The sequence below is a fragment of the Euphorbia lathyris genome, chromosome 1, assembly GCF_963576675.1.
Source record: "Euphorbia lathyris chromosome 1, ddEupLath1.1, whole genome shotgun sequence".
In the NCBI taxonomy this organism is placed as follows: Eukaryota; Viridiplantae; Streptophyta; class Magnoliopsida; order Malpighiales; family Euphorbiaceae; genus Euphorbia; species Euphorbia lathyris.
The window spans coordinates 136,337,897-136,361,547 of record NC_088910.1 but is presented as its reverse complement, the minus strand read 5'-3'; the positions used below and the strand labels follow the sequence as shown (position 1 = coordinate 136,361,547).

The 23,651-nt window shown below is 47.2% G+C and overlaps 67 non-coding genes across 67 annotated transcripts; all 67 read right to left on the bottom strand.

Annotated features, from left to right (window-relative positions):
• Positions 1-52: 52 nt before the first annotated feature.
• LOC136212947 (5S ribosomal RNA) lies at positions 53-171 on the bottom strand. The gene has a single exon (XR_010680085.1). It is a non-coding gene; the product is annotated as a 5S ribosomal RNA (ribosomal RNA).
• Positions 172-430: 259 nt separating this feature from the next.
• Positions 431-549, bottom strand: LOC136211991 (5S ribosomal RNA). The gene has a single exon (XR_010679171.1). It is a non-coding gene; the product is annotated as a 5S ribosomal RNA (ribosomal RNA).
• A 261-nt stretch (positions 550-810) lies between these two features.
• LOC136213647 (5S ribosomal RNA) lies at positions 811-929 on the bottom strand. Its single transcript, XR_010680745.1, has one exon. It is a non-coding gene; the product is annotated as a 5S ribosomal RNA (ribosomal RNA).
• A 258-nt stretch (positions 930-1,187) lies between these two features.
• LOC136212878 (5S ribosomal RNA) lies at positions 1,188-1,306 on the bottom strand. The gene has a single exon (XR_010680018.1). It is a non-coding gene; the product is annotated as a 5S ribosomal RNA (ribosomal RNA).
• A 259-nt stretch (positions 1,307-1,565) lies between these two features.
• On the bottom strand, positions 1,566-1,684 carry LOC136211939 (5S ribosomal RNA). Its single transcript, XR_010679121.1, has one exon. It is a non-coding gene; the product is annotated as a 5S ribosomal RNA (ribosomal RNA).
• A 183-nt stretch (positions 1,685-1,867) lies between these two features.
• LOC136211681 (5S ribosomal RNA) lies at positions 1,868-1,986 on the bottom strand. The gene has a single exon (XR_010678876.1). It is a non-coding gene; the product is annotated as a 5S ribosomal RNA (ribosomal RNA).
• Positions 1,987-2,244: 258 nt separating this feature from the next.
• LOC136213549 (5S ribosomal RNA) lies at positions 2,245-2,363 on the bottom strand. The gene has a single exon (XR_010680653.1). It is a non-coding gene; the product is annotated as a 5S ribosomal RNA (ribosomal RNA).
• A 259-nt stretch (positions 2,364-2,622) lies between these two features.
• LOC136211937 (5S ribosomal RNA) lies at positions 2,623-2,741 on the bottom strand. The gene has a single exon (XR_010679120.1). It is a non-coding gene; the product is annotated as a 5S ribosomal RNA (ribosomal RNA).
• A 183-nt stretch (positions 2,742-2,924) lies between these two features.
• On the bottom strand, positions 2,925-3,043 carry LOC136211680 (5S ribosomal RNA). Its single transcript, XR_010678875.1, has one exon. It is a non-coding gene; the product is annotated as a 5S ribosomal RNA (ribosomal RNA).
• Positions 3,044-3,301: 258 nt separating this feature from the next.
• Positions 3,302-3,420, bottom strand: LOC136213548 (5S ribosomal RNA). Its single transcript, XR_010680652.1, has one exon. It is a non-coding gene; the product is annotated as a 5S ribosomal RNA (ribosomal RNA).
• A 259-nt stretch (positions 3,421-3,679) lies between these two features.
• LOC136213771 (5S ribosomal RNA) lies at positions 3,680-3,798 on the bottom strand. The gene has a single exon (XR_010680876.1). It is a non-coding gene; the product is annotated as a 5S ribosomal RNA (ribosomal RNA).
• A 183-nt stretch (positions 3,799-3,981) lies between these two features.
• LOC136215417 (5S ribosomal RNA) lies at positions 3,982-4,100 on the bottom strand. Its single transcript, XR_010682458.1, has one exon. It is a non-coding gene; the product is annotated as a 5S ribosomal RNA (ribosomal RNA).
• Positions 4,101-4,283: 183 nt separating this feature from the next.
• Positions 4,284-4,402, bottom strand: LOC136211679 (5S ribosomal RNA). The gene has a single exon (XR_010678874.1). It is a non-coding gene; the product is annotated as a 5S ribosomal RNA (ribosomal RNA).
• Positions 4,403-4,661: 259 nt separating this feature from the next.
• Positions 4,662-4,780, bottom strand: LOC136213547 (5S ribosomal RNA). Its single transcript, XR_010680651.1, has one exon. It is a non-coding gene; the product is annotated as a 5S ribosomal RNA (ribosomal RNA).
• A 259-nt stretch (positions 4,781-5,039) lies between these two features.
• LOC136211936 (5S ribosomal RNA) lies at positions 5,040-5,158 on the bottom strand. The gene has a single exon (XR_010679119.1). It is a non-coding gene; the product is annotated as a 5S ribosomal RNA (ribosomal RNA).
• Positions 5,159-5,341: 183 nt separating this feature from the next.
• LOC136211678 (5S ribosomal RNA) lies at positions 5,342-5,460 on the bottom strand. Its single transcript, XR_010678873.1, has one exon. It is a non-coding gene; the product is annotated as a 5S ribosomal RNA (ribosomal RNA).
• Positions 5,461-5,718: 258 nt separating this feature from the next.
• On the bottom strand, positions 5,719-5,837 carry LOC136213545 (5S ribosomal RNA). Its single transcript, XR_010680650.1, has one exon. It is a non-coding gene; the product is annotated as a 5S ribosomal RNA (ribosomal RNA).
• A 259-nt stretch (positions 5,838-6,096) lies between these two features.
• LOC136213770 (5S ribosomal RNA) lies at positions 6,097-6,215 on the bottom strand. Its single transcript, XR_010680875.1, has one exon. It is a non-coding gene; the product is annotated as a 5S ribosomal RNA (ribosomal RNA).
• Positions 6,216-6,398: 183 nt separating this feature from the next.
• Positions 6,399-6,517, bottom strand: LOC136215627 (5S ribosomal RNA). The gene has a single exon (XR_010682663.1). It is a non-coding gene; the product is annotated as a 5S ribosomal RNA (ribosomal RNA).
• Positions 6,518-6,701: 184 nt separating this feature from the next.
• LOC136211677 (5S ribosomal RNA) lies at positions 6,702-6,820 on the bottom strand. The gene has a single exon (XR_010678872.1). It is a non-coding gene; the product is annotated as a 5S ribosomal RNA (ribosomal RNA).
• A 260-nt stretch (positions 6,821-7,080) lies between these two features.
• Positions 7,081-7,199, bottom strand: LOC136215505 (5S ribosomal RNA). The gene has a single exon (XR_010682545.1). It is a non-coding gene; the product is annotated as a 5S ribosomal RNA (ribosomal RNA).
• Positions 7,200-7,458: 259 nt separating this feature from the next.
• On the bottom strand, positions 7,459-7,577 carry LOC136215161 (5S ribosomal RNA). The gene has a single exon (XR_010682209.1). It is a non-coding gene; the product is annotated as a 5S ribosomal RNA (ribosomal RNA).
• A 259-nt stretch (positions 7,578-7,836) lies between these two features.
• Positions 7,837-7,955, bottom strand: LOC136212760 (5S ribosomal RNA). Its single transcript, XR_010679901.1, has one exon. It is a non-coding gene; the product is annotated as a 5S ribosomal RNA (ribosomal RNA).
• A 260-nt stretch (positions 7,956-8,215) lies between these two features.
• Positions 8,216-8,334, bottom strand: LOC136215057 (5S ribosomal RNA). Its single transcript, XR_010682111.1, has one exon. It is a non-coding gene; the product is annotated as a 5S ribosomal RNA (ribosomal RNA).
• A 259-nt stretch (positions 8,335-8,593) lies between these two features.
• On the bottom strand, positions 8,594-8,712 carry LOC136211934 (5S ribosomal RNA). Its single transcript, XR_010679117.1, has one exon. It is a non-coding gene; the product is annotated as a 5S ribosomal RNA (ribosomal RNA).
• A 183-nt stretch (positions 8,713-8,895) lies between these two features.
• On the bottom strand, positions 8,896-9,014 carry LOC136211676 (5S ribosomal RNA). The gene has a single exon (XR_010678871.1). It is a non-coding gene; the product is annotated as a 5S ribosomal RNA (ribosomal RNA).
• Positions 9,015-9,272: 258 nt separating this feature from the next.
• Positions 9,273-9,391, bottom strand: LOC136213544 (5S ribosomal RNA). Its single transcript, XR_010680649.1, has one exon. It is a non-coding gene; the product is annotated as a 5S ribosomal RNA (ribosomal RNA).
• A 259-nt stretch (positions 9,392-9,650) lies between these two features.
• Positions 9,651-9,769, bottom strand: LOC136213769 (5S ribosomal RNA). Its single transcript, XR_010680874.1, has one exon. It is a non-coding gene; the product is annotated as a 5S ribosomal RNA (ribosomal RNA).
• Positions 9,770-9,952: 183 nt separating this feature from the next.
• Positions 9,953-10,071, bottom strand: LOC136215416 (5S ribosomal RNA). Its single transcript, XR_010682457.1, has one exon. It is a non-coding gene; the product is annotated as a 5S ribosomal RNA (ribosomal RNA).
• Positions 10,072-10,254: 183 nt separating this feature from the next.
• On the bottom strand, positions 10,255-10,373 carry LOC136211674 (5S ribosomal RNA). Its single transcript, XR_010678870.1, has one exon. It is a non-coding gene; the product is annotated as a 5S ribosomal RNA (ribosomal RNA).
• Positions 10,374-10,633: 260 nt separating this feature from the next.
• On the bottom strand, positions 10,634-10,752 carry LOC136215504 (5S ribosomal RNA). Its single transcript, XR_010682544.1, has one exon. It is a non-coding gene; the product is annotated as a 5S ribosomal RNA (ribosomal RNA).
• Positions 10,753-11,011: 259 nt separating this feature from the next.
• On the bottom strand, positions 11,012-11,130 carry LOC136215158 (5S ribosomal RNA). Its single transcript, XR_010682207.1, has one exon. It is a non-coding gene; the product is annotated as a 5S ribosomal RNA (ribosomal RNA).
• Positions 11,131-11,389: 259 nt separating this feature from the next.
• Positions 11,390-11,508, bottom strand: LOC136212643 (5S ribosomal RNA). Its single transcript, XR_010679790.1, has one exon. It is a non-coding gene; the product is annotated as a 5S ribosomal RNA (ribosomal RNA).
• A 260-nt stretch (positions 11,509-11,768) lies between these two features.
• Positions 11,769-11,887, bottom strand: LOC136215056 (5S ribosomal RNA). Its single transcript, XR_010682110.1, has one exon. It is a non-coding gene; the product is annotated as a 5S ribosomal RNA (ribosomal RNA).
• A 259-nt stretch (positions 11,888-12,146) lies between these two features.
• On the bottom strand, positions 12,147-12,265 carry LOC136211933 (5S ribosomal RNA). Its single transcript, XR_010679116.1, has one exon. It is a non-coding gene; the product is annotated as a 5S ribosomal RNA (ribosomal RNA).
• Positions 12,266-12,448: 183 nt separating this feature from the next.
• On the bottom strand, positions 12,449-12,567 carry LOC136211673 (5S ribosomal RNA). Its single transcript, XR_010678869.1, has one exon. It is a non-coding gene; the product is annotated as a 5S ribosomal RNA (ribosomal RNA).
• Positions 12,568-12,825: 258 nt separating this feature from the next.
• On the bottom strand, positions 12,826-12,944 carry LOC136213543 (5S ribosomal RNA). The gene has a single exon (XR_010680648.1). It is a non-coding gene; the product is annotated as a 5S ribosomal RNA (ribosomal RNA).
• Positions 12,945-13,203: 259 nt separating this feature from the next.
• Positions 13,204-13,322, bottom strand: LOC136211932 (5S ribosomal RNA). The gene has a single exon (XR_010679115.1). It is a non-coding gene; the product is annotated as a 5S ribosomal RNA (ribosomal RNA).
• Positions 13,323-13,505: 183 nt separating this feature from the next.
• LOC136211671 (5S ribosomal RNA) lies at positions 13,506-13,624 on the bottom strand. Its single transcript, XR_010678867.1, has one exon. It is a non-coding gene; the product is annotated as a 5S ribosomal RNA (ribosomal RNA).
• Positions 13,625-13,882: 258 nt separating this feature from the next.
• On the bottom strand, positions 13,883-14,001 carry LOC136213542 (5S ribosomal RNA). Its single transcript, XR_010680647.1, has one exon. It is a non-coding gene; the product is annotated as a 5S ribosomal RNA (ribosomal RNA).
• A 259-nt stretch (positions 14,002-14,260) lies between these two features.
• Positions 14,261-14,379, bottom strand: LOC136213768 (5S ribosomal RNA). Its single transcript, XR_010680873.1, has one exon. It is a non-coding gene; the product is annotated as a 5S ribosomal RNA (ribosomal RNA).
• Positions 14,380-14,562: 183 nt separating this feature from the next.
• Positions 14,563-14,681, bottom strand: LOC136215415 (5S ribosomal RNA). The gene has a single exon (XR_010682456.1). It is a non-coding gene; the product is annotated as a 5S ribosomal RNA (ribosomal RNA).
• A 184-nt stretch (positions 14,682-14,865) lies between these two features.
• LOC136211670 (5S ribosomal RNA) lies at positions 14,866-14,984 on the bottom strand. The gene has a single exon (XR_010678866.1). It is a non-coding gene; the product is annotated as a 5S ribosomal RNA (ribosomal RNA).
• Positions 14,985-15,244: 260 nt separating this feature from the next.
• LOC136215503 (5S ribosomal RNA) lies at positions 15,245-15,363 on the bottom strand. Its single transcript, XR_010682543.1, has one exon. It is a non-coding gene; the product is annotated as a 5S ribosomal RNA (ribosomal RNA).
• Positions 15,364-15,622: 259 nt separating this feature from the next.
• Positions 15,623-15,741, bottom strand: LOC136215463 (5S ribosomal RNA). The gene has a single exon (XR_010682503.1). It is a non-coding gene; the product is annotated as a 5S ribosomal RNA (ribosomal RNA).
• Positions 15,742-15,924: 183 nt separating this feature from the next.
• On the bottom strand, positions 15,925-16,043 carry LOC136215563 (5S ribosomal RNA). Its single transcript, XR_010682602.1, has one exon. It is a non-coding gene; the product is annotated as a 5S ribosomal RNA (ribosomal RNA).
• Positions 16,044-16,303: 260 nt separating this feature from the next.
• LOC136213397 (5S ribosomal RNA) lies at positions 16,304-16,422 on the bottom strand. Its single transcript, XR_010680511.1, has one exon. It is a non-coding gene; the product is annotated as a 5S ribosomal RNA (ribosomal RNA).
• A 259-nt stretch (positions 16,423-16,681) lies between these two features.
• On the bottom strand, positions 16,682-16,800 carry LOC136211777 (5S ribosomal RNA). The gene has a single exon (XR_010678968.1). It is a non-coding gene; the product is annotated as a 5S ribosomal RNA (ribosomal RNA).
• Positions 16,801-17,060: 260 nt separating this feature from the next.
• LOC136215600 (5S ribosomal RNA) lies at positions 17,061-17,179 on the bottom strand. Its single transcript, XR_010682637.1, has one exon. It is a non-coding gene; the product is annotated as a 5S ribosomal RNA (ribosomal RNA).
• A 182-nt stretch (positions 17,180-17,361) lies between these two features.
• Positions 17,362-17,480, bottom strand: LOC136214672 (5S ribosomal RNA). The gene has a single exon (XR_010681750.1). It is a non-coding gene; the product is annotated as a 5S ribosomal RNA (ribosomal RNA).
• Positions 17,481-17,740: 260 nt separating this feature from the next.
• LOC136211931 (5S ribosomal RNA) lies at positions 17,741-17,859 on the bottom strand. Its single transcript, XR_010679114.1, has one exon. It is a non-coding gene; the product is annotated as a 5S ribosomal RNA (ribosomal RNA).
• A 183-nt stretch (positions 17,860-18,042) lies between these two features.
• Positions 18,043-18,161, bottom strand: LOC136211669 (5S ribosomal RNA). Its single transcript, XR_010678864.1, has one exon. It is a non-coding gene; the product is annotated as a 5S ribosomal RNA (ribosomal RNA).
• A 258-nt stretch (positions 18,162-18,419) lies between these two features.
• LOC136213541 (5S ribosomal RNA) lies at positions 18,420-18,538 on the bottom strand. Its single transcript, XR_010680646.1, has one exon. It is a non-coding gene; the product is annotated as a 5S ribosomal RNA (ribosomal RNA).
• Positions 18,539-18,720: 182 nt separating this feature from the next.
• Positions 18,721-18,839, bottom strand: LOC136213767 (5S ribosomal RNA). Its single transcript, XR_010680872.1, has one exon. It is a non-coding gene; the product is annotated as a 5S ribosomal RNA (ribosomal RNA).
• A 183-nt stretch (positions 18,840-19,022) lies between these two features.
• Positions 19,023-19,141, bottom strand: LOC136215634 (5S ribosomal RNA). The gene has a single exon (XR_010682671.1). It is a non-coding gene; the product is annotated as a 5S ribosomal RNA (ribosomal RNA).
• Positions 19,142-19,401: 260 nt separating this feature from the next.
• LOC136215645 (5S ribosomal RNA) lies at positions 19,402-19,520 on the bottom strand. The gene has a single exon (XR_010682682.1). It is a non-coding gene; the product is annotated as a 5S ribosomal RNA (ribosomal RNA).
• Positions 19,521-19,779: 259 nt separating this feature from the next.
• LOC136215585 (5S ribosomal RNA) lies at positions 19,780-19,898 on the bottom strand. Its single transcript, XR_010682623.1, has one exon. It is a non-coding gene; the product is annotated as a 5S ribosomal RNA (ribosomal RNA).
• A 183-nt stretch (positions 19,899-20,081) lies between these two features.
• On the bottom strand, positions 20,082-20,200 carry LOC136215562 (5S ribosomal RNA). The gene has a single exon (XR_010682601.1). It is a non-coding gene; the product is annotated as a 5S ribosomal RNA (ribosomal RNA).
• Positions 20,201-20,460: 260 nt separating this feature from the next.
• LOC136213396 (5S ribosomal RNA) lies at positions 20,461-20,579 on the bottom strand. Its single transcript, XR_010680510.1, has one exon. It is a non-coding gene; the product is annotated as a 5S ribosomal RNA (ribosomal RNA).
• Positions 20,580-20,838: 259 nt separating this feature from the next.
• LOC136214570 (5S ribosomal RNA) lies at positions 20,839-20,957 on the bottom strand. The gene has a single exon (XR_010681650.1). It is a non-coding gene; the product is annotated as a 5S ribosomal RNA (ribosomal RNA).
• A 261-nt stretch (positions 20,958-21,218) lies between these two features.
• On the bottom strand, positions 21,219-21,337 carry LOC136213394 (5S ribosomal RNA). The gene has a single exon (XR_010680508.1). It is a non-coding gene; the product is annotated as a 5S ribosomal RNA (ribosomal RNA).
• A 259-nt stretch (positions 21,338-21,596) lies between these two features.
• LOC136211776 (5S ribosomal RNA) lies at positions 21,597-21,715 on the bottom strand. The gene has a single exon (XR_010678966.1). It is a non-coding gene; the product is annotated as a 5S ribosomal RNA (ribosomal RNA).
• A 261-nt stretch (positions 21,716-21,976) lies between these two features.
• Positions 21,977-22,095, bottom strand: LOC136212205 (5S ribosomal RNA). The gene has a single exon (XR_010679374.1). It is a non-coding gene; the product is annotated as a 5S ribosomal RNA (ribosomal RNA).
• Positions 22,096-22,278: 183 nt separating this feature from the next.
• Positions 22,279-22,397, bottom strand: LOC136214671 (5S ribosomal RNA). Its single transcript, XR_010681749.1, has one exon. It is a non-coding gene; the product is annotated as a 5S ribosomal RNA (ribosomal RNA).
• Positions 22,398-22,656: 259 nt separating this feature from the next.
• On the bottom strand, positions 22,657-22,775 carry LOC136215567 (5S ribosomal RNA). Its single transcript, XR_010682606.1, has one exon. It is a non-coding gene; the product is annotated as a 5S ribosomal RNA (ribosomal RNA).
• A 259-nt stretch (positions 22,776-23,034) lies between these two features.
• Positions 23,035-23,153, bottom strand: LOC136212876 (5S ribosomal RNA). Its single transcript, XR_010680017.1, has one exon. It is a non-coding gene; the product is annotated as a 5S ribosomal RNA (ribosomal RNA).
• Positions 23,154-23,335: 182 nt separating this feature from the next.
• Positions 23,336-23,454, bottom strand: LOC136214038 (5S ribosomal RNA). Its single transcript, XR_010681136.1, has one exon. It is a non-coding gene; the product is annotated as a 5S ribosomal RNA (ribosomal RNA).
• Positions 23,455-23,651: the final 197 nt, after the last annotated feature.

Sequence of the window (23,651 nt, the reverse complement as noted above, 5' to 3'; positions counted from 1 at the left end):
CATGGTGAAAAAAAATTAAATAATTAAAAAATGCACGTTGCAAAAAAGTTTGGGGGTGCAACACGAGGACTTCCCAAGAGGTCACCCATCTTAGTACTACTCTCGCCCAAGCACGTTTATCTTCGGAGTTCTGATGGGATCCGGTGCATTAGTGCTGGTATGATCGCACCCGTCATCCCATGCAAAAACTAAGCATATATTCCATACTGGGCGCCCCTTTCTCCCGTATGCTCATCCTTCACGTGCATGCACAAGCCCCCGGACCCCAAACACTGACCCCCGCCTCGAAAACGTGCACGCCATGGTGAAAAAAAAAATTAAATAATTAAAAAATGCACGTTGCAAAAAAGTTTGGGCCCGCCTCGAAAACGTGCACGCCATGGTGAAAAAAAATTAAATAATTAAAAAATGCACGTTGCAAAAAAGTTTGGGGGTGCAACACGAGGACTTCCCAAGAGGTCACCCATCTTAGTACTACTCTCGCCCATGCACGTTTAACTTCGGAGTTCTGATGGGATCCGGTGCATTAGTGCTGGTATGATCGCACCCGTCATCCCATGCAAAAACTAAGCATATATTCCATACTGGGCGCCCCTTTCTCCCGTATGCTCATCCTTCACGTGCATGCACAAGCCCCCGGACCCCAAACACTGACCCCCACCTCGAAAACGTGCACGCCATGGTGAAAAAAAAAATTAAATAATTAAAAAATGCACGTTGCAAAAAAGTTTGGGCCCGCCTCGAAAACGTGCACGCCATGGTGAAAAAAAAAATTAAATAATTAAAAAATGCACGTTGCAAAAAAGTTTGGGGGTGCAACACGAGGACTTCCCAAGAGGTCACCCATCTTAGTACTACTCTCGCCTAAGCACGTTTAACTTCGGAGTTCTGATGGGATCCGGTGCATTAGTGCTGGTATGATCGCACCCGTTATCCCATGCAAAAACTAAGCATATATTCCATATTGGGCGCCCCTTTCTCCCGTATGCTCATCCTTCACGTGCATGCACAAGCCCCCGGACCCCAAACACTGACCCCCGCCTCGAAAACGTGCACGCCATGGTGAAAAAAAAATTAAATAATTAAAAAATGCACGTTGCAAAAAAGTTTGGGCCCGCCTCGAAAACGTGCACGCCATGGTGAAAAAAAATTAAATAATTAAAAAATGCACGTTGCAAAAAAGTTTGGGGGTGCAACACGAGGACTTCCCAAGAGGTCACCCATCATAGTACTACTCTCGCCCAAGCACGTTTAACTTCGGAGTTCTGATGGGATCCGGTGCATTAGTGCTGGTATGATCGCACCCGTCATCCCATGCAAAAACTAAGCATATATTCCATACTGGGCGCCCCTTTCTCCCGTATGCTCATCCTTCACGTGCATGCACAAGCCCCCGGACCCCAAACACTGACCCCCGCCTCGAAAACGTGCACGCCATGGTGAAAAAAAAATTAAATAATTAAAAAATGCACGTTGCAAAAAAGTTTGGGCCCGCCTCGAAAACGTGCACGCCATGGTGAAAAAAAAATTAAATAATTAAAAAATGCACGTTGCAAAAAAGTTTGGGGGTGCAACACGAGGACTTCCCAAAAGGTCACCCATCTTAGTACTACTCTCGCCCAAGCACGTTTAACTTCGGAGTTCTGATGGGATCCGGTGCATTAGTGCTGGTATGATCGCACCCGTCATCCCATGCAAAAACTAAGCATATATTCCATACTGGGCGCCCCTTTCTCCCGTATGCTCATCCTTCACGTGCATGCACAAGCCCCCGGACCCCAAACATTGACCCCCGCCTCGAAAACGTGCACGCCATGGTGAAAAAAAAAATTAAATAATTAAAAAATGCACGTTGCAAAAAAGTTTGGGGGTGCAACACGAGGACTTCCCAAGAGGTCACCCATCTTAGTACTACTCTCGCCCAAGCACGCTTCACTTCGGAGTTCTGATGGGATCCGGTGCATTAGTGCTGGTATGATCGCACCCGTCATCCCATGCAAAAACTAAGCATATATTCCATACTGAGCGCCCCTTTCTCCCGTATGCTCATCCTTCACGTGCATGCACAAGCCCCCGGACCCCAAACACTGACCCCCGCCTCGAAAACGTGCACGCCATGGTGAAAAAAAAATTAAATAATTAAAAAATGCACGTTGCAAAAAAGTTTGGGCCCGCCTCGAAAACGTGCACGCCATGGTGAAAAAAAATTAAATAATTAAAAAATGCACGTTGCAAAAAAGTTTGGGGGTGCAACACGAGAACTTCCCAAGAGGTCACCCATCTTAGTACTACTCTCGCCCAAGCACGTTTAACTTCGGAGTTCTGATGGGATCCGGTGCATTAGTGTTGGTATGATCGCACCCGTCATCCCATGCAAAAACTAAGCATATATTCCATACTGGGCGCCCCTTTCTCCCGTATGCTCATCCTTCACGTGCATGCACAAGCCCCCGGACCCCAAACACTGACCCCCGCCTCGAAAACGTGCACGCCATGGTGAAAAAAAAATTAAATAATTAAAAAATGCACGTTGCAAAAAAGTTTGGGCCCGCCTCGAAAACGTGCACGCCATGGTGAAAAAAAAATTAAATAATTAAAAAATGCACGTTGCAAAAAAGTTTGGGGGTGCAACACGAGGACTTCCCAAAAGGTCACCCATCTTAGTACTACTCTCGCCCAAGCACGTTTAACTTCGGAGTTCTGATGGGATCCGGTGCATTAGTGCTGGTATGATCGCACCCGTCATCCCATGCAAAAACTAAGCATATATTCCATACTAGGCGCCCCTTTCTCCCGTATGCTCATCCTTCACGTGCATGCACAAGCCCCCGGACCCCAAACATTGACCCCCGCCTCGAAAACGTGCACGCCATGGTGAAAAAAAAAATTAAATAATTAAAAAATGCACGTTGCAAAAAAGTTTGGGGGTGCAACACGAGGACTTCCCAAGAGGTCACCCATCTTAGTACTACTCTCGCCCAAGCACGCTTCACTTCGGAGTTCTGATGGGATCCGGTGCATTAGTGCTGGTATGATCGCACCCGTCATCCCATGCAAAAACTAAGCATATATTCCATACTGGGCGCCCCTTTCTCCCGTATGCTCATCCTTCACGTGCATGCACAAGCCCCCGGACCCCAAACACTGACCCCCGCCTCGAAAACGTGCACGCCATGGTGAAAAAAAAATTAAATAATTAAAAAATGCACGTTGCAAAAAAGTTTGGGCCCGCCTCGAAAACGTGCACGCCATGGTGAAAAAAAATTAAATAATTAAAAAATGCACGTTGCAAAAAAGTTTGGGGGTGCAACACGAGAACTTCCCAAGAGGTCACCCATCTTAGTACTACTCTCGCCCAAGCACGTTTAACTTCGGAGTTCTGATGGGATCCGGTGCATTAGTGTTGGTATGATCGCACCCGTCATCCCATGCAAAAACTAAGCATATATTCCATACTGGGCGCCCCTTTCTCCCGTATGCTCATCCTTCACGTGCATGCACAAGCCCCCGGACCCCAAACACTGACCCCCGCCTCGAAAACGTGCACGCCATGGTGAAAAAAAAATTAAATAATTAAAAAATGCACGTTGCAAAAAAGTTTGGGCCCGCCTCGAAAACGTGCACGCCATGGTGAAAAAAAAATTAAATAATTAAAAAATGCACGTTGCAAAAAAGTTTGGGGGTGCAACACGAGGACTTCCCATTAGGTCACCCATCTTAGTACTACTCTCGCCCAAGCACGTTTGACTTCGGAGTTCTGATGGGATCCGGTGCATTAGTGCTGGTATGATCGCACCCGTCATCCCATGCAAAAACTAAGCATATATTCCATACTGGGCGCCCCTTTCTCCCGTATGCTCATCCTTCACGTGCATGCACAAGCCCCCGTACACCAAACACTGACCCCCGCCTCGTAAACGTGCACGCCATGGTGAAAAAAAAAATTAAATAATTAAAAAATGCACGTTGCAAAAAAGATTGGGGGTGCAACACGAGGACTTCCCAAGAGGTCACCCATCTTAGTACTACTCTCGCCCAAGCACATTTAACTTCGGAGTTCTGATGGGATCCGGTGCATTAGTCCTTGTATGATCGCACCCGTCATCCCATGCAAAAACTAAGCATATATTCCATACTGGGCGCCCCTTTCTCCCGTATGCTCATCCTTCACGTGCATGCACAAGCCCCCGGACCCCAAACACTGACCCCCGCCTCGAAAACGTGCACGCCATGGTGAAAAAAAAAATTAAATAATTAAAAAATGCACGTTGCAAAAAAGTTTGGGGGTGCAACACGAGGACTTCCCAAGAGGTCACCCATCTTAGTACTACTCTCGCCCAAGCACGCTTCACTTCGGAGTTCTGATGGGATCCGGTGCATTAGTGCTGGTATGATCGCACCCGTCATCCCATGCAAAAACTAAGCATATATTCCATACTGGGCGCCCCTTTCTCCCGTATGCTCATCCTTCACGTGCATGCACAAGCCCCCGGACCCCAAACACTGACCCCCGCCTCGAAAACGTGCACGCCATGGTGAAAAAAAAAATTAAATAATTAAAAAATGCACGTTGCAAAAAAGTTTGGGCCCGCCTCGAAAACGTGCACGCCATGGTGAAAAAAAATTAAATAATTAAAAAATGCACGTTGCAAAAAAGTTTGGGGGTGCAACACGAGAACTTCCCAAGAGGTCACCCATCTTAGTACTACTCTCGCCCAAGCACGTTTAACTTCGGAGTTCTGATGGGATCCGGTGCATTAGTGTTGGTATGATCGCACCCGTCATCCCATGCAAAAACTAAGCATATATTCCATACTGGGCGCCCCTTTCTCCCGTATGCTCATCCTTCACGTGCATGCACAAGCCCCCGGACCCCAAACACTGACCCCCGCCTCGAAAACGTGCACGCCATGGTGAAAAAAAAATTAAATAATTAAAAAATGCACGTTGCAAAAAAGTTTGGGCCCGCCTCGAAAACGTGCACGCCATGGTGAAAAAAAAATTAAATAATTAAAAAATGCACGTTGCAAAAAAGTTTGGGGGTGCAACACGAGGACTTCCCAAAAGGTCACCCATCTTAGTACTACTCTCGCCCAAGCACGTTTAACTTCGGAGTTCTGATGGGATCCGGTGCATTAGTGCTGGTATGATCGCACCCGTCATCCCATGCAAAAACTAAGCATATATTCCATACTGGGCGCCCCTTTCTCCCGTATGCTCATCCTTCACGTGCATGCACAAGCCCCCGGACCCCAAACATTGACCCCCGCCTCGAAAACGTGCACGCCATGGTGAAAAAAAAAATTAAATAATTAAAAAATGCACGTTGCAAAAAAGTTTGGGGGTGCAACACGAGGACTTCCCAAGAGGTCACCCATCTTAGTACTACTCTCGCCCAAGCACGCTTCACTTCGGAGTTCTGATGGGATCCGGTGCATTAGTGCTGGTATGATCGCACCCGTCATCCCATGCAAAAACTAAGCATATATTCCATACTGGGCGCCCCTTTCTCCCGTATGCTCATCCTTCACGTGCATGCACAAGCCCCCGGACCCCAAACACTGACCCCCGCCTCGAAAACGTGCACGCCATGGTGAAAAAAAAATTAAATAATTAAAAAATGCACGTTGCAAAAAAGTTTGGGCCCGCCTCGAAAACGTGCACGCCATGGTGAAAAAAAATTAAATAATTAAAAAATGCACGTTGCAAAAAAGTTTGGGGGTGCAACACGAGAACTTCCCAAGAGGTCACCCATCTTAGTACTACTCTCGCCCAAGCACGTTTAACTTCGGAGTTCTGATGGGATCCGGTGCATTAGTGTTGGTATGATCGCACCCGTCATCCCATGCAAAAACTAAGCATATATTCCATACTGGGCGCCCCTTTCTCCCGTATGCTCATCCTTCACGTGCATGCACAAGCCCCCGGACCCCAAACACTGACCCCCGCCTCGAAAACGTGCACGCCATGGTGAAAAAAAAATTAAATAATTAAAAAATGCACGTTGCAAAAAAGTTTGGGCCCGCCTCGAAAACGTGCACGCCATGGTGAAAAAAAAATTAAATAATTAAAAAATGCACGTTGCAAAAAAGTTTGGGGGTGCAACACGAGGACTTCCCATTAGGTCACCCATCTTAGTACTACTCTCGCCCAAGCACGTTTGACTTCGGAGTTCTGATGGGATCCGGTGCATTAGTGCTGGTATGATCGCACCCGTCATCCCATGCAAAAACTAAGCATATATTCCATACTGGGCGCCCCTTTCTCCCGTATGCTCATCCTTCACGTGCATGCACAAGCCCCCGTACACCAAACACTGACCCCCGCCTCGTAAACGTGCACGCCATGGTGAAAAAAAAAATTAAATAATTAAAAAATGCACGTTGCAAAAAAGATTGGGGGTGCAACACGAGGACTTCCCAAGAGGTCACCCATCTTAGTACTACTCTCGCCCAAGCACATTTATCTTCGGAGTTCTGATGGGATCCGGTGCATTAGTCCTTGTATGATCGCACCCGTCATCCCATGCAAAAACTAAGCATATATTCCATACTGGGCGCCCCTTTCTCCCGTATGCTCATCCTTCACGTGCATGCACAAGCCCCCGGACCCCAAACACTGACCCCCGCCTCGAAAACGTGCACGCCATGGTGAAAAAAAAAAATTAAATAATTAAAAAATGCACGTTGCAAAAAAGTTTGGGGGTGCAACACGAGGACTTCCCAAGAGGTCACCCATCTTAGTACTACTCTCGCCCAAGCACGCTTCACTTCGGAGTTCTGATGGGATCCGGTGCATTAGTGCTGGTATGATCGCACCCGTCATCCCATGCAAAAACTAAGCATATATTCCATACTGGGCGCCCCTTTCTCCCGTATGCTCATCCTTCACGTGCATGCACAAGCCCCCGGACCCCAAACACTGACCCCCGCCTCGAAAACGTGCACGCCATGGTGAAAAAAAAAATTAAATAATTAAAAAATGCACGTTGCAAAAAAGTTTGGGCCCGCCTCGAAAACGTGCACGCCATGGTGAAAAAAAAATTAAATAATTAAAAAATGCACGTTGCAAAAAAGTTTGGGGGTGCAACACGAGGACTTCCCAAGAGGTCACCCATCTTAGTACTACTCTCGCCCAAGCACGTTTAACATCGAAGTTCTGATGGGATCCGGTGCATTAGTGTTGGTATGATCGCACCCGTCATCCCATGCAAAAACTAAGCATATATTCCATACTGGGCGCCCCTTTCTCCCGTATGCTCATCCTTCACGTGCATGCACAAGCCCCCGGACCCCAAACACTGACCCCCGCCTCGAAAACGTGCACGCCATGGTGAAAAAAAAATTAAATAATTAAAAAATGCACGTTGCAAAAAAGTTTGGGCCCGCCTCGAAAACGTGCACGCCATGGTGAAAAAAAAATTAAATAATTAAAAAATGCACGTTGCAAAAAAGTTTGGGGGTGCAACACGAGGACTTCCCAAAAGGTCACCCATCTTAGAACTACTCTCGCCCAAGCACGTTTAACTTCGAAGTTCTGATGGGATCCGGTGCATTAGTGCTGGTATGATCGCACCCGTCATCCCATGCAAAAACTAAGCATATATTCCATACTGGGCGCCCCTTTCTCCCGTATGCTCATCCTTCACGTGCATGCACAAGCCCCCGGACCCCAAACACTGACCCCCGCCTCGAAAACGTGCACGCCATGGTGAAAAAAAAAATTAAATAATTAAAAAATGCACGTTGCAAAAAAGTTTGGGCCCGCCTCGAAAACGTGCACGCCATGGTGAAAAAAAATTAAATAATTAAAAAATGCACGTTGCAAAAAAGTTTGGGGGTGCAACACGAGGACTTCCCAAGAGGTCACCCATCATAGTACTACTCTCGCCCAAGCACGTTTAACTTCGGAGTTCTGATGGGATCCGGTGCATTAGTGCTGGTATGATCGCACCCGTCATCCCATGCAAAAACTAAGCATATATTCCATACTGGGCGCCCCTTTCTCCCGTATGCTCATCCTTCACGTGCATGCACAAGCCCCCGGACCCCAAACACTGACCCCCGCCTCGAAAACGTGCACGCCATGGTGAAAAAAAAAATTAAATAATTAAAAAATGCACGTTGCAAAAAAGTTTGGGCCCGCCTCGAAAACGTGCACGCCATGGTGAAAAAAAAATTAAATAATTAAAAAATGCACGTTGCAAAAAAGTTTGGGGGTGCAACATGAGGACTTCCCAAGAGGTCACCCATCTTAGTACTACTCTCGCCCAAGCACGTTTAACTTCGAAGTTCTGATGGGATCCGGTGCATTAGTGCTGGTATGATCGCACCCGTCATCCCATGCAAAAACTAAGCATATATTCCATACTGGGCGCCCCTTTCTCCCGTATGCTCATCCTTCACGTGCATGCACAAGCCCCCGGACCCCAAACACTGACCCCCGCCTCGAAAACGTGCACGCCATGGTGAAAAAAAAATTAAATAATTAAAAAATGCACGTTGCAAAAAAGTTTGGGCCCGCCTCGAAAACGTGCACGCCATGGTGAAAAAAAAATTAAATAATTAAAAAATGCACGTTGCAAAAAAGTTTGGGGGTGCAACACGAGGACTTCCCAAAAGGTCACCCATCTTAGTACTACTCTCGCCCAAGCACGTTTAACTTCGGAGTTCTGATGGGATCCGGTGCATTAGTGCTGGTATGATCGCACCCGTCATCCCATGCAAAAACTAAGCATATATTCCATACTGGGCGCCCCTTTCTCCCGTATGCTCATCCTTCACGTGCATGCACAAGCCCCCGGACCCCAAACATTGACCCCCGCCTCGAAAACGTGCACGTCATGGTGAAAAAAAAAATTAAATAATTAAAAAATGCACGTTGCAAAAAAGTTTGGGGGTGCAACACGAGGACTTCCCAAGAGGTCACCCATCTTAGTACTACTCTCGCCCAAGCACGCTTCACTTCGGAGTTCTGATGGGATCCGGTGCATTAGTGCTGGTATGATCGCACCCGTCATCCCATGCAAAAACTAAGCATATATTCCATACTGGGCGCCCCTTTCTCCCGTATGCTCATCCTTCACGTGCATGCACAAGCCCCCGGACCCCAAACACTGACCCCCGCCTCGAAAACGTGCACGCCATGGTGAAAAAAAAATTAAATAATTAAAAAATGCACGTTGCAAAAAAGTTTGGGCCCGCCTCGAAAACGTGCACGCCATGGTGAAAAAAAATTAAATAATTAAAAAATGCACGTTGCAAAAAAGTTTGGGGGTGCAACACGAGAACTTCCCAAGAGGTCACCCATCTTAGTACTACTCTCGCCCAAGCACGTTTAACTTCGGAGTTCTGATGGGATCCGGTGCATTAGTGTTGGTATGATCGCACCCGTCATCCCATGCAAAAACTAAGCATATATTCCATACTGGGCGCCCCTTTCTCCCGTATGCTCATCCTTCACGTGCATGCACAAGCCCCCGGACCCCAAACACTGACCCCCGCCTCGAAAACGTGCACGCCATGGTGAAAAAAAAATTAAATAATTAAAAAATGCACGTTGCAAAAAAGTTTGGGCCCGCCTCGAAAACGTGCACGCCATGGTGAAAAAAAAATTAAATAATTAAAAAATGCACGTTGCAAAAAAGTTTGGGGGTGCAACACGAGGACTTCCCATTAGGTCACCCATCTTAGTACTACTCTCGCCCAAGCACGTTTGACTTCGGAGTTCTGATGGGATCCGGTGCATTAGTGCTGGTATGATCGCACCCGTCATCCCATGCAAAAACTAAGCATATATTCCATACTGGGCGCCCCTTTCTCCCGTATGCTCATCCTTCACGTGCATGCACAAGCCCCCGTACACCAAACACTGACCCCCGCCTCGTAAACGTGCACGCCATGGTGAAAAAAAAAATTAAATAATTAAAAAATGCACGTTGCAAAAAAGATTGGGGGTGCAACACGAGGACTTCCCAAGAGGTCACCCATCTTAGTACTACTCTCGCCCAAGCACATTTAACTTCGGAGTTCTGATGGGATCCGGTGCATTAGTCCTTGTATGATCGCACCCGTCATCCCATGCAAAAACTAAGCATATATTCCATACTGGGCGCCCCTTTCTCCCGTATGCTCATCCTTCACGTGCATGCACAAGCCCCCGGACCCCAAACACTGACCCCCGCCTCGAAAACGTGCACGCCATGGTGAAAAAAAAAATTAAATAATTAAAAAATGCACGTTGCAAAAAAGTTTGGGGGTGCAACACGAGGACTTCCCAAGAGGTCACCCATCTTAGTACTACTCTCGCCCAAGCACGCTTCACTTCGGAGTTCTGATGGGATCCGGTGCATTAGTGCTGGTATGATCGCACCCGTCATCCCATGCAAAAACTAAGCATATATTCCATACTGGGCGCCCCTTTCTCCCGTATGCTCATCCTTCACGTGCATGCACAAGCCCCCGGACCCCAAACACTGACCCCCGCCTCGAAAACGTGCACGCCATGGTGAAAAAAAAAATTAAATAATTAAAAAATGCACGTTGCAAAAAAGTTTGGGCCCGCCTCGAAAACGTGCACGCCATGGTGAAAAAAAAATTAAATAATTAAAAAATGCACGTTGCAAAAAAGTTTGGGGGTGCAACACGAGGACTTCCCAAGAGGTCACCCATCTTAGTACTACTCTCGCCCAAGCACGTTTAACATCGAAGTTCTGATGGGATCCGGTGCATTAGTGTTGGTATGATCGCACCCGTCATCCCATGCAAAAACTAAGCATATATTCCATACTGGGCGCCCCTTTCTCCCGTATGCTCATCCTTCACGTGCATGCACAAGCCCCCGGACCCCAAACACTGACCCCCGCCTCGAAAACGTGCACGCCATGGTGAAAAAAAAATTAAATAATTAAAAAATGCACGTTGCAAAAAAGTTTGGGCCCGCCTCGAAAACGTGCACGCCATGGTGAAAAAAAAATTAAATAATTAAAAAATGCACGTTGCAAAAAAGTTTGGGGGTGCAACACGAGGACTTCCCAAAAGGTCACCCATCTTAGAACTACTCTCGCCCAAGCACGTTTAACTTCGAAGTTCTGATGGGATCCGGTGCATTAGTGCTGGTATGATCGCACCCGTCATCCCATGCAAAAACTAAGCATATATTCCATACTGGGCGCCCCTTTCTCCCGTATGCTCATCCTTCACGTGCATGCACAAGCCCCCGGACCCCAAACACTGACCCCCGCCTCGAAAACGTGCACGCCATGGTGAAAAAAAAAATTAAATAATTAAAAAATGCACGTTGCAAAAAAGTTTGGGCCCGCCTCGAAAACGTGCACGCCATGGTGAAAAAAAATTAAATAATTAAAAAATGCACGTTGCAAAAAAGTTTGGGGGTGCAACACGAGGACTTCCCAAGAGGTCACCCATCATAGTACTACTCTCGCCCAAGCACGTTTAACTTCGGAGTTCTGATGGGATCCGGTGCATTAGTGCTGGTATGATCGCACCCGTCATCCCATGCAAAAACTAAGCATATATTCCATACTGGGCGCCCCTTTCTCCCGTATGCTCATCCTTCACGTGCATGCACAAGCCCCCGGACCCCAAACACTGACCCCCGCCTCGAAAACGTGCACGCCATGGTGAAAAAAAAAATTAAATAATTAAAAAATGCACGTTGCAAAAAAGTTTGGGCCCGCCTCGAAAACGTGCACGCCATGGTGAAAAAAAAATTAAATAATTAAAAAATGCACGTTGCAAAAAAGTTTGGGGGTGCAACATGAGGACTTCCCAAGAGGTCACCCATCTTAGTACTACTCTCGCCCAAGCACGTTTAACTTCGAAGTTCTGATGGGATCCGGTGCATTAGTGCTGGTATGATCGCACCCGTCATCCCATGCAAAAACTAAGCATATATTCCATACTGGGCGCCCCTTTCTCCCGTATGCTCATCCTTCACGTGCATGCACAAGCCCCCGGACCCCAAACACTGACCCCCGCCTCGAAAACGTGCACGCCATGGTGAAAAAAAAATTAAATAATTAAAAAATGCACGTTGCAAAAAAGTTTGGGCCCGCCTCGAAAACGTGCACGCCATGGTGAAAAAAAAATTAAATAATTAAAAAATGCACGTTGCAAAAAAGTTTGGGGGTGCAACACGAGGACTTCCCAAAAGGTCACCCATCTTAGTACTACTCTCGCCCAAGCACGTTTAACTTCGGAGTTCTGATGGGATCCGGTGCATTAGTGCTGGTATGATCGCACCCGTCATCCCATGCAAAAACTAAGCATATATTCCATACTGGGCGCCCCTTTCTCCCGTATGCTCATCCTTCACGTGCATGCACAAGCCCCCGGACCCCAAACATTGACCCCCGCCTCGAAAACGTGCACGCCATGGTGAAAAAAAAAATTAAATAATTAAAAAATGCACGTTGCAAAAAAGTTTGGGGGTGCAACACGAGGACTTCCCAAGAGGTCACCCATCTTAGTACTACTCTCGCCCAAGCACGCTTCACTTCGGAGTTCTGATGGGATCCGGTGCATTAGTGCTGGTATGATCGCACCCGTCATCCCATGCAAAAACTAAGCATATATTCCATACTGGGCGCCCCTTTCTCCCGTATGCTCATCCTTCACGTGCATGCACAAGCCCCCGGACCCCAAACACTGACCCCCGCCTCGAAAACGTGCACGCCATGGTGAAAAAAAAATTAAATAATTAAAAAATGCACGTTGCAAAAAAGTTTGGGCCCGCCTCGAAAACGTGCACGCCATGGTGAAAAAAAATTAAATAATTAAAAAATGCACGTTGCAAAAAAGTTTGGGGGTGCAACACGAGAACTTCCCAAGAGGTCACCCATCTTAGTACTACTCTCGCCCAAGCACGTTTAACTTCGGAGTTCTGATGGGATCCGGTGCATTAGTGTTGGTATGATCGCACCCGTCATCCCATGCAAAAACTAAGCATATATTCCATACTGGGCGCCCCTTTCTCCCGTATGCTCATCCTTCACGTGCATGCACAAGCCCCCGGACCCCAAACACTGACCCCCGCCTCGAAAACGTGCACGCCATGGTGAAAAAAAAATTAAATAATTAAAAAATGCACGTTGCAAAAAAGTTTGGGCCCGCCTCGAAAACGTGCACGCCATGGTGAAAAAAAAATTAAATAATTAAAAAATGCACGTTGCAAAAAAGTTTGGGGGTGCAACACGAGGACTTCCCAAAAGGTCACCCATCTTAGTACTACTCTCGCCCAAGCACGTTTAACTTCGGAGTTCTGATGGGATCCGGTGCATTAGTGCTGGTATGATCGCACCCGTCATCCCATGCAAAAACTAAGCATATATTCCATACTGGGCGCCCCTTTCTCCCGTATGCTCATCCTTCACGTGCATGCACAAGCCCCCGGACCCCAAACATTGACCCCCGCCTCGAAAACGTGCACGCCATGGTGAAAAAAAAAATTAAATAATTAAAAAATGCACGTTGCAAAAAAGTTTGGGGGTGCAACACGAGGACTTCCCAAGAGGTCACCCATCTTAGTACTACTCTCGCCCAAGCACGCTTCACTTCGGAGTTCTGATGGGATCCGGTGCATTAGTGCTGGTATGATCGCACCCGTCATCCCATGCAAAAACTAAGCATATATTCCATACTGGGCGCCCCTTTCTCCCGTATGCTCATCCTTCACGTGCATGCACAAGCCCCCGGACCCCAAACACTGACCCCCGCCTCGAAAACGTGCACGCCATGGTGAAAAAAAAATTAAATAATTAAAAAATGCACGTTGCAAAAAAGTTTGGGCCCGCCTCGAAAACGTGCACGCCATGGTGAAAAAAAATTAAATAATTAAAAAATGCACGTTGCAAAAAAGTTTGGGGGTGCAACACGAGAACTTCCCAAGAGGTCACCCATCTTAGTACTACTCTCGCCCAAGCACGTTTAACTTCGGAGTTCTGATGGGATCCGGTGCATTAGTGTTGGTATGATCGCACCCGTCATCCCATGCAAAAACTAAGCATATATTCCATACTGGGCGCCCCTTTCTCCCGTATGCTCATCCTTCACGTGCATGCACAAGCCCCCGGACCCCAAACACTGACCCCCGCCTCGAAAACGTGCACGCCATGGTGAAAAAAAAATTAAATAATTAAAAAATGCACGTTGCAAAAAAGTTTGGGCCCGCCTCGAAAACGTGCACGCCATGGTGAAAAAAAAATTAAATAATTAAAAAATGCACGTTGCAAAAAAGTTTGGGGGTGCAACACGAGGACTTCCCATTAGGTCACCCATCTTAGTACTACTCTCGCCCAAGCACGTTTGACTTCGGAGTTCTGATGGGATCCGGTGCATTAGTGCTGGTATGATCGCACCCGTCATCCCATGCAAAAACAAAGCATATATTCCATACTGGGCGCCCCTTTCTCCCGTATGCTCATCCTTCACGTGCATGCACAAGCCCCCGTACACCAAACACTGACCCCCGCCTCGTAAACGTGCACGCCATGGTGAAAAAAAAAATTAAATAATTAAAAAATGCACGTTGCAAAAAAGATTGGGGGTGCAACACGAGGACTTCCCAAGAGGTCACCCATCTTAGTACTACTCTCGCCCAAGCACATTTAACTTCGGAGTTCTGATGGGATCCGGTGCATTAGTCCTTGTATGATCGCACCCGTCATCCCATGCAAAAACTAAGCATATATTCCATACTGGGCGCCCCTTTCTCCCGTATGCTCATCCTTCACGTGCATGCACAAGCCCCCGGACCCCAAACACTGACCCCCGCCTCGAAAACGTGCACGCCATGGTGAAAAAAAAAAATTAAATAATTAAAAAATGCACGTTGCAAAAAAGTTTGGGGGTGCAACACGAGGACTTCCCAAGAGGTCACCCATCTTAGTACTACTCTCGCCCAAGCACGCTTCACTTCGGAGTTCTGATGGGATCCGGTGCATTAGTGCTGGTATGATCGCACCCGTCATCCCATGCAAAAACTAAGCATATATTCCATACTGGGCGCCCCTTTCTCCCGTATGCTCATCCTTCACGTGCATGCACAAGCCCCCGGACCCCAAACACTGACCCCCGCCTCGAAAACGTGCACGCCATGGTGAAAAAAAAAATTAAATAATTAAAAAATGCACGTTGCAAAAAAGTTTGGGCCCGCCTCGAAAACGTGCACGCCATGGTGAAAAAAAAATTAAATAATTAAAAAATGCACGTTGCAAAAAAGTTTGGGGGTGCAACACGAGGACTTCCCAAGAGGTCACCCATCTTAGTACTACTCTCGCCCAAGCACGTTTAACATCGAAGTTCTGATGGGATCCGGTGCATTAGTGTTGGTATGATCGCACCCGTCATCCCATGCAAAAACTAAGCATATATTCCATACTGGGCGCCCCTTTCTCCCGTATGCTCATCCTTCACGTGCATGCACAAGCCCCCGGACCCCAAACACTGACCCCCGCCTCGAAAACGTGCACGCCATGGTGAAAAAAAAATTAAATAATTAAAAAATGCACGTTGCAAAAAAGTTTGGGCCCGCCTCGAAAACGTGCACGCCATGGTGAAAAAAAAATTAAATAATTAAAAAATGCACGTTGCAAAAAAGTTTGGGGGTGCAACACGAGGACTTCCCAAAAGGTCACCCATCTTAGAACTACTCTCGCCCAAGCACGTTTAACTTCGGTGTTCTGATGGGATCCGGTGCATTAGTGCTGGTATGATCGCACCCGTCATCCCATGCAAAAATTAAGCATATATTCCATACTGGGCGCCCCTTTCTCCCGTATGCTCATCCTTCACGTGCATGCACAAGCCCCCGGACCCCAAACATTGACCCCCGCCTCGAAAACGTGCACGCCATGGTGAAAAAAAAAATTAAATAATTAAAAAATGCACGTTGCAAAAAAGATTGGGGGTGCAACACCAGGACTTACCAAGAGGTCACCCATCTTAGTACTACTCTCGCCCAAGCACGTTTGACTTCGGAGTTCTGATGGGATCCGGTGCATTAGTGCTGGTATGATCGCACCCGTCATCCCATGCAAAAACTAAGCATATATTCCATACTGGGCGCCCCTTTCTCCCGTATGCTCATCCTTCACGTGCATGCACAAGCCCCCGGACCCCAAACACTGACCCCCGCCTCGAAAACGTGCACGCCATGGTGAAAAAAAAAATTAAATAATTAAAAAATGCACGTTGCAAAAAAGTTTGGGCCCGCCTCGAAAACGTGCACGCCATGGTGAAAAAAAAATTAAATAATTAAAAAATGCACGTTGCAAAAAAGTTTGGGGGTGCAACACGAGGACTTCCCAAGAGGTCACCCATCTTAGTACTACTCTCGCCCAAGCACGTTTAGCTTCGGAGTTCTGATGGGATCCGGTGCATCAGTGCTGGTATGATCGCACCTGTCATCCCATGCAAAAACTAAGCATATATTCCATACTGGGCGCCCCTTTCTCCCGTATGCTCATCCTTCACGTGCATGCACAAGCCCCCGGACCCCAAACACTGACCCCCGCCTCGAAAACGTGCACGCCATGGTGAAAAAAAAAATTAAATAATTAAAAAATGCACGTTGCAAAAAAGTTTGGGCCCGCCTCGAAAACGTGCACGCCATGGTGAAAAAAAATTAAATAATTAAAAAATGCACGTTGCAAAAAAGTTTGGGGGTGCAACACGAGGACTTCCCAAGAGGTCACCCATCTTAGTACTACTCTCGCCCAAGCACGTTTAGCTTCGGAGTTCTGATGGGATCCGGTGCATTAGTGCTGGTATGATCGCACCCGTCATCCCATGCAAAAACTAAGCATATATTCCATACTGGGCGCCCCTTTCTCCCGTATGCTCATCCTTCACGTGCATGCACAAGCCCCCGGACCCCAAACACTGACCCCCGCCTCGAAAACGTGCACGCCATGGTGAAAAAAAAAATTAAATAATTAAAAAATGCACGTTGCAAAAAAGTTTGGGCCCGCCTCGAAAACGTGCACGCCATGGTGAAAAAAAAATTAAATAATTAAAAAATGCACGTTGCAAAAAAGTTTGGGGGTGCAACACGAGGACTTCCCAAGAGGTCACCCATCTTAATACTACTCTCGCCCAAGCACGTTTAACTTCGGAGTTTTGATGGGATCCGGTGCATTAGTGCTGGTATGATGGCACCCGTCATCCCATGCAAAAACTAAGCATATATTCCATACTGGGCGCCCCTTTCTCCCGTATGCTCATCCTTCACGTGCATGCACAAGCCCCCGGACCCCAAACACTGACCTCCGCCTCGTAAACGTGCACGCCATGGTGAAAAAAAAATTAAATAATTAAAAAATGCACGTTGCAAAAAAGTTTGGGGGTGCAACACCAGGACTTCCCAAGAGGTCACCCATCTTAGTACTACTCTCGCCCAAGCACGTTTGACTTCGGAGTTCTGATGGGATCCGGTGCATTAGTGCTGGTATGATCGCACCCGTCATCCCATGCAAAAACTAAGCATATATTCCATACTGGGCGCCCCTTTCTCCCGTATGCTCATCCTTCACGTGCATGCACAAGCCCCCGGACCCCAAACACTGACCCCCGCCTCGAAAACGTGCACGCCATGGTGAAAAAAAAAATTAAATAATTAAAAAATGCACGTTGCAAAAAAGTTTGGGCCCGCCTCGAAAACGTGCACGCCATGGTGAAAAAAAAATTAAATAATTAAAAAATGCACGTTGCAAAAAAGTTTGGGGGTGCAACACGAGGACTTCCCAAAAGGTCACCCATCTTAGTACTACTCTCGCCCAAGCACGTTTAACTTCGGAGTTCTGATGGGATCCGGTGCATTAGTGCTGGTATGATCGCACCCGTCATCCCATGCAAAAACTAAGCATATATTCCATACTGGGCGCCCCTTTCTCCCGTATGCTCATCCTTCACGTGCATGCACAAGCCCCCGGACCCCAAACATTGACCCCCGCCTCGAAAACGTGCACGCCATGGTGAAAAAAAAAATTAAATAATTAAAAAATGCACGTTGCAAAAAAGTTTGGGGGTGCAACACGAGGACTTCCCAAGAGGTCACCCATCTTAGTACTACTCTCGCCCAAGCACGCTTCACTTCGGAGTTCTGATGGGATCCGGTGCATTAGTGCTGGTATGATCGCACCCGTCATCCCATGCAAAAACTAAGCATATATTCCATACTGGGCGCCCCTTTCTCCCATATGCTCATCCTTCACGTGCATGCACAAGCCCCCGGACCCCAAACACTGACCCCCGCCTCGAAAACGTGCACGCCATGGTGAAAAAAAAATAAAATAATTAAAAAATGCACGTTGCAAAAAAGTTTGGGCCCGCCTCGAAAACGTGCACGCCATGGTGAAAAAAAATTAAATAATTAAAAAATGCACGTTGCAAAAAAGTTTGGGGGTGCAACACGAGAACTTCCCAAGAGGTCACCCATCTTAGTACTACTCTCGCCCAAGCACGTTTAACTTCGGAGTTCTGATGGGATCCGGTGCATTAGTGTTGGTATGATCGCACCCGTCATCCCATGCAAAAACTAAGCATATATTCCATACTGGGCGCCCCTTTCTCCCGTATGCTCATCCTTCACGTGCATGCACAAGCCCCCGGACCCCAAACACTGACCCCCGCCTCGAAAACGTGCACGCCATGGTGAAAAAAAAATTAAATAATTAAAAAATGCACGTTGCAAAAAAGTTTGGGGGTGCAACACGAGGACTTCCCATTAGGTCACCCATCTTAGTACTACTCTCGCCCAAGCACGTTTGACTTCGGAGTTCTGATGGGATCCGGTGCATTAGTGCTGGTATGATCGCACCCGTCATCCCATGCAAAAACTAAGCATATATTCCATACTGGGCGCCCCTTTCTCCCGTATGCTCATCCTTCACGTGCATGCACAAGCCCCCGTACACCAAACACTGACCCCCGCCTCGTAAACGTGCACGCCATGGTGAAAAAAAAAATTAAATAATTAAAAAATGCACGTTGCAAAAAAGATTGGGGGTGCAACACGAGGACTTCCCAAGAGGTCACCCATCTTAGTACTACTCTCGCCCAAGCACATTTAACTTCGGAGTTCTGATGGGATCCGATGCATTAGTCCTTGTATGATCGCACCCGTCATCCCATGCAAAAACTAAGCATATATTCCATACTGGGCGCCCCTTTCTCCCGTATGCTCATCCTTCACGTGCATGCACAAGCCCCCGGACCCCAAACACTGACCCCCGCCTCGAAAACGTGCACGCCATGGTGAAAAAAAAAATTAAATAATTAAAAAATGCACGTTGCAAAAAAGTTTGGGCCCGCCTCGAAAACGTGCACGCCATGGTGAAAAAAAAATTAAATAATTAAAAAATGCACGTTGCAAAAAAGTTTGGGGGTGCAACACGAGGACTTCCCAAGAGGTCATCCATCTTAGTACTACTCTCGCCCAAGCACGTTTAACATCGAAGTTCTGATGGGATCCGGTGCATTAGTGTTGGTATGATCGCACCCGTCATCCCATGCAAAAACTAAGCATATATTCCATACTGGGCGCCCCTTTCTCCCGTATGCTCATCCTTCACGTGCATGCACAAGCCCCCGGACCCCAAACACTGACCCCCGCCTCGAAAACGTGCACGCCATGGTGAAAAAAAAATTAAATAATTAAAAAATGCACGTTGCAAAAAAGTTTGGGCCCGCCTCGAAAACGTGCACGCCATGGTGAAAAAAAAATTAAATAATTAAAAAATGCACGTTGCAAAAAAGTTTGGGGGTGCAACACGAGGACTTCCCAAAAGGTCACCCATCTTAGAACTACTCTCGCCCCAGCACGTTTAACTTCGGTGTTCTGATGGGATCCGGTGCATTAGTGCTGGTATGATCGCACCCGTCATCCCATGCAAAAACTAAGCATATATTCCATACTGGGCGCCCCTTTCTCCCGTATGCTCATCCTTCACGTGCATGCACAAGCCCCCGGACCCCAAACATTGACCCCCGCCTCGAAAACGTGCACGCCATGGTGAAAAAAAAAATTAAATAATTAAAAAATGCACGTTGCAAAAAAGATTGGGGGTGCAACACCAGGACTTACCAAGAGGTCACCCATCTTAGTACTACTCTCGCCCAAGCACGTTTGACTTCGGAGTTCTGATGGGATCCGGTGCATTAGTGCTGGTATGATCGCACCCGTCATCCCATGCAAAAACTAAGCATATATTCCATACTGGGCGCCCCTTTCTCCCGTATGCTCATCCTTCACGTGCATGCACAAGCCCCCGGACCCCAAACACTGACCCCCGCCTCGAAAACGTGCACGCCATGGTGAAAAAAAAAATTAAATAATTAAAAAATGCACGTTGCAAAAAAGTTTGGGCCCGCCTCGAAAACGTGCACGCCATGGTGAAAAAAAAATTAAATAATTAAAAAATGCACGTTGCAAAAAAGTTTGGGGGTGCAACACGAGGACTTCCCAAGAGGTCACCCATCTTAGTACTACTCTCGCCCAAGCACGTTTAGCTTCGGAGTTCTGATGGGATCCGGTGCATCAGTGCTGGTATGATCGCACCTGTCATCCCATGCAAAAACTAAGCATATATTCCATACTGGGCGCCCCTTTCTCCCGTATGCTCATCCTTCACGTGCATGCATAAGCCCCCGGACCCCAAACACTGACCCCCGCCTCGAAAACGTGCACGCCATGGTGAAAAAAAAAATTAAATAATTAAAAAATGCACGTTGCAAAAAAGTTTGGGCCCGCCTCGAAAACGTGCACGCCATGGTGAAAAAAAATTAAATAATTAAAAAATGCACGTTGCAAAAAAGTTTGGGGGTGCAACACGAGGACTTACCAAGAGGTCACCCATCTTAGTACTACTCTCGCCCAAGCACGTTTAGCTTCGGAGTTCTGATGGGATCCGGTGCATTAGTGCTGGTATGATCGCACCCGTCATCCCATGCAAAAACTAAGCATATATTCCATACTGGGCGCCCCTTACTCCCGTATGCTCATCCTTCACGTGCATACACAAGCCCCCGGACCCCAAACACTGACCCCCGCCTCGAAAACGTGCACGCCATCGTGAAAAAAAAAAATTCAATAATTAAAAAATGCACGTTGCAAAAAAGTTTGGGCCCGCCTCGAAAACGTGCACGCCATGGTGAAAAAAAAATTAAATAATTAAAAAATGCACGTTGCAAAAAAGTTTGGGGGTGCAACACGAGGACTTCCCAAGAGGTCACCCATCTTAGTACTACTCTCGCCCAAGCACGTTTAGCTTCGGAGTTCTGATGGGATCCGGTGCATCAGTGCTGGTATGATCGCACCTGTCATCCCATGCAAAAACTAAGCATATATTCCATACTGGGCGCCCCTTTCTCCCGTATGCTCATCCTTCACGTGCATGCATAAGCCCCCGGACCCCAAACACTGACCCCCGCCTCGAAAACGTGCACGCCATGGTGAAAAAAAAAATTAAATAATTAAAAAATGCACGTTGCAAAAAAGTTTGGGCCCGCCTCGAAAACGTGCACGCCATGGTGAAAAAAAATTAAATAATTAAAAAATGCACGTTGCAAAAAAGTTTGGGGGTGCAACACGAGGACTTCCCAAGAGGTCACCCATCTTAGTACTACTCTCGCCCAAGCACGTTTAGCTTCGGAGTTCTGATGGGATCCGGTGCATTAGTGCTGGTATGATCGCACCCGTCATCCCATGCAAAAACTAAGCATATATTCCATACTGGGCGCCCCTTACTCCCGTATGCTCATCCTTCACGTGCATGCACAAGCCCCCGGACCCCAAACACTGACCCCCGCCTCGAAAACGTGCACGCCATCGTGAAAAAAAAAAATTCAATAATTAAAAAATGCACGTTGCAAAAAAGTTTGGGCCCGCCTCGAAAACGTGCACGCCATGGTGAAAAAAAAATTAAATAATTAAAAAATGCACGTTGCAAAAAAGTTTGGGGGTGCAACACGAGGACTTCCCAAGAGGTCACCCATCTTAGTACTACTCTCGCCCAAGCACGTTTGACTTCGGAGTTCTGATGGGATCCGGTGCATTAGTGCTGGTATGATCGCACCCGTCATCCCATGCAAAAACTAAGCATATATTCCATACTGGGCGCCCCTTTCTCCCGTATGCTCATCCTTCACGTGCATGCACAAGCCCCCGGACCCCAAACACTGACCTCCGCCTCGTAAACGTGCACGCCATGGTGAAAAAAAAAATTAAATAATTAAAAAATGCACGTTGCAAAAAAGTTTGGGGGTGCAACACCAGGACTTCCCAAGAGGTCACCCATCTTAGTACTACTCTCGCCCAAGCACGTTTGACTTCGGAGTTCTGATGGGATCCGGTGCATTAGTGCTGGTATGATCGCACCCGTCATCCCATGCAAAAACTAAGCATATATTCCATACTGGGCGCCCCTTTCTCCCGTATGCTCATCCTTCACGTGCATGCACAAGCCCCCGGACCCCAAACACTGACCCCCGCCTCGAAAACGTGCATGCCATGGTGAAAAAAAAATTAAATAATTAAAAAATGCACGTTTAAAAAAAGTTTGGGCCCGCCTCGAAAACGTGCACGCCATGGTGAAAAAAAAATTAAATAATTAAAAAATGCACGTTCCAAAAAAGTTTGGGGGTGCAACACCAGGACTTCCCAAGAGGTCACCCATCTTAGTACTACTCTCGCCCAAGCACGTTTGACTTCGGAGTTCTGATGGGATCCGGTGCATTAGTGCTGTTATGATCGCACCCGTCATCCCATGCAAAAACTAAGCATATATTCCATACTGGGCGCCCCTTTCTCCCGTATGCTCATCCTTCACGTGCATGCACAAGCCCCCGGACCCCAAACACTGACCCCCGCCTCGAAAACGTGCACGCCATGGTGAAAAAAAAAATTAAATAATTAAAAAATGCACGTTGCAAAAAAGTTTGGGCCCGCCTCGAAAACGTGCACGCCATGGTGAAAAAAAATTAAATAATAAAAAAATGCACGTTGCAAAAAAGTTTGGGGGTGCAACACGAGGACTTCCCAAGAGGTCACCCATCTTAGTACTACTCTCGCCCAAGCACGTTTAACTTTGGAGTTCTGATGGGATCCGGTGCATTAGTGCTGGTATGATCGCACCCGTCATCCCATGCAAAAACTAAGCATATATTCCATACTGGGCGCCCCTTTCTCTCGTATGCTCATCCTTCACGTGCATGCACAAGCCCCCGGACCCCAAACACTGACCCCCGCCTCGAAAACGTGCACGCCATGGTGAAAAAAAAATTAAATAATTAAAAAATACACGTTGCAAAAAAGTTTGGGGGTGCAACACGAGGACTTCCCAAGAGGTCACCCATCTTAGTACTACTCTCGCCCAAGAACGTTTAGCTTCGGAGTTCTGATGGGATCCGGTGCATTAGTGCTGGTATGATCGCACCCGTCATCCCATGCAAAAACTAAGCATATATTCCATACTGGGCGACCCTTTCTCCCGTATGCTCATCCTTCACGTGCATGCACAAGCCCCCGGACCCCAAACACTGACCCCCGCCTCGAAAACGTGCACGCCATGGTGAAAAAAAAATTAAATAATTAAAAAATGCACGTTGCAAAAAAGTTTGGGCCCGCCTCGAAAA